Below are 2,906 nucleotides of genomic sequence, written 5' to 3' on the forward strand. Positions count from 1 at the left end.
CAGCTCTGAGCAGGACGGCAAAGAGGCCCTGATTCCACAGGGGAGCAGGGGGTCCCAGCCCAGGCTCTGCTAGATGGAGGGCCCAGAAAAAAGGCTCTTCCCTGTTCTGGGCCCTCAGTCTCCCTATTTGTAGAAAGGGGAGGCTGGTTGGGATGATTGCTGAGGGTCCTCTCTGCTCCTTTGTGGCTCAGCCTGAAATCTGGGGCAGGGGTGGGGATCTCAAGGCGACAAGGCCCCACTGTGTTCCAGCTAACAATCATACAAGCCACAAGAGTTTTGCTACAATCTCCCACCCACCCTCGGGGATAGAGCACAGGAAAGGGGGCAAATCCAATATTCTGTAAACAGGCTAGGTAGGCACAGACTCAGATGGCAAAACCTCAGCCCCCACCGTGAAGCTGTGGGATCCTTCTGGCCCCCCCATCCCTTCCTCAAATTTGTGGCTCTCCTGAGCCCCTGACCACAGTTCCTCAGTCTCTACCCCTTGTAGCCATCCTAGGACCCAGGTTGCCCACCTCCCAGACCCCTGGCCCAGATCCTGCTGGTGTCTGGGCTGGGGCTGGCTCCCCGCCTCAGACAGTTCTGGCTCAAATAGCCAACTCCTGAGCTCAGGGCCTGGCCTCTTTCCCAGCCGGATGGCCCAGGAGAAGATGGGGAGCCAAGCAGAACCAGACCAGGGGATGGGGAGGAGGCAGGCACAACTCTGGGGCCCAGGGTTTGGGAGAGGGGGCAATGTGCCCCAAATGGAGAAACAACCAGCGCCAGCCCAACCCTCTCACCAGGGTCTGAGAAGTGGATTAAATAGGAAGCCCCTGGCCTGGGGTTCAAGCAGGATGAGAAAGGCTGGCCTGCCAGCCAGGCCAAGGGGAGGGGCTTTCTCTGGAGGAGGGACCACCAAGCTTTGTGGAAGGTCCAGGATCCTGAGCTCAGCTCCTCCAGCTTGGCTCAGCATCAGCTGCTGAGAGGGGGAGGCAACTGGATGATGGCCCTCTCAGACCCTGGCACTGTCCACATGGCTGAGCAGGGCCCTCCTGGGGCCCCTCGTTATGGGAAATGCAGCTTTGGGCTGGCAGCTGAGCCGAAGGCCACTCAAGCTGTGAGAGCTTGCTGCCTTCAAATTCCATTCAACAAACATTTATTATTTTGTATTTATTAGGCACTTGGTAACCACCCAGAAACACTCAAAAGCCTAAGACACAGAAGAGTGAAATGGAAAACTGCTGTTAATGTTTATCCTTATAAAAAGTTTGTAGAGTATCTTAGTAAAATTGAATTTTATTTTTGTATTTTAATACAACTTCATTTAAAAGCCACTCATTCAGTCCTTTTTCAGTTGTGTCTGACTCACTGTGAGCCCTCTGGGAATCTTCTTGGCAAAGATGTGGTTTGCCCACTGTTTTCTCTGGCCCACTTTACAGATAAGGAAACTGAGGCAAATGGGGTTAAGGAACTTGCTCAGGGTCATACAGCTAGTGAGTATCTCAGGCTAGATTTCTTTCTTTTTATCTTTTTTGAGGCCAGATTTCAACTTAGGAAGATGAGGCTTCCTGACTCTAGGCCCAGCACCACAAAGCTGCCCCTCAAGAGTTATGGGGAGTGAAGGGAATGATAACGGACTTGGAAACAGAAGATCTGGCATCAGATCCCACTTCTGACATTTAAAGCTACGTGTGACCCTGGACATGCCATTGTACTTCTCAGGAGCTCAGACAGCTCCCGAAGATTTCTCTATATAGTCATAGTGATGCCCGCAGAGTTTCCCACCGTGGGAAAAATCACACACAGATCTTTTACCCATTCTAACTTTTAAAAAGTAATAACAAAACTGTCCAGGTCTCCTTCTGGTTTGTTTTTTAACCTATCATAGATTTTTCTGGATTTCAATGAACATTTACAAAGCGCCCACTCCGTGCTAGCCAATGTGGCTAGTGGAGAGAGGTGCATTTGGACCTGGGCTCAGAAGGCCCAGGATTCTGTCCTGATTCTGACACTTGCTAGCTCTGTGACCCTGGACAAATCACTTAGCCTCTCTGGGATGCAGTTTCCCCATCTGTCAAACAGGAAAAATTCTCCCACTTACCTCCTGGTTCTGGGCTCCCACAGACTAGATGTGATCTCAGGGCCCTTTAGCATCTCTGTAGCTTTTTATCCCTCCCTCCTCCAGCACACAGTTCCCAGTCCCCAAGCTAGCACTTATTGAAAATAAGGAACACTTATATAGTATAAAGCAGGCTTTATTTCTACCCATGGAAAAGGTAATACTCAGGAAACACTCAGCCCATGAGTTCTCCTTGGGAGGGAGCTGATGGGGTCCTAGGAGGGCAATCCTTAGCTCTGATCCCCTCCTCCCCCTGTACAGTCCTCATTTTTACAGTAGGACAAACCAAGGTCCAAAGACGCCAGGCAGTGGTATAATTGGGATTTGAACCCGGGCTCTCTGACTCCAGGTGCAGGTTGGTTCCGTTCTACCATGATAGGTGTAATCACCAGGATTAGACCTAGACACAAATAACCACAGTGGGAGAGAAAATATGGGAGGGGGGTGTCATTAGGAGTGCATGCCAAAGCATTGTCTCAGACTGAACGGCACCTGAACCTTCCAACATGCTCCTTGTTGAAAGTTCCCCAACGTAGGATTGTCTCTTCTCTTGGGGATGTTGACAAGGGCAGGGTTTTCTGGCTCAGAAGATTTCAGGAGCGACCCGGACCCAACTGAAGGTACCCTGAAATCCACAGGGAGTCCCATCATCTCGTACAGAGAAGGAAGACTGTCTGAAATGGAAAAGGGGAAAAACTCTTGTAGGAATAAGAATAGAAATATGTATACCTTTTATAGTCATATACATACACACATATGCATACACACACATATATGGAATGGAGGAATTGGGGTTTGGGGGTTGTAG

This window comes from Trichosurus vulpecula, chromosome 6 (genome assembly GCF_011100635.1).
Source record: "Trichosurus vulpecula isolate mTriVul1 chromosome 6, mTriVul1.pri, whole genome shotgun sequence".
Lineage (NCBI taxonomy): Eukaryota > Metazoa > Chordata > Mammalia > Diprotodontia > Phalangeridae > Trichosurus > Trichosurus vulpecula.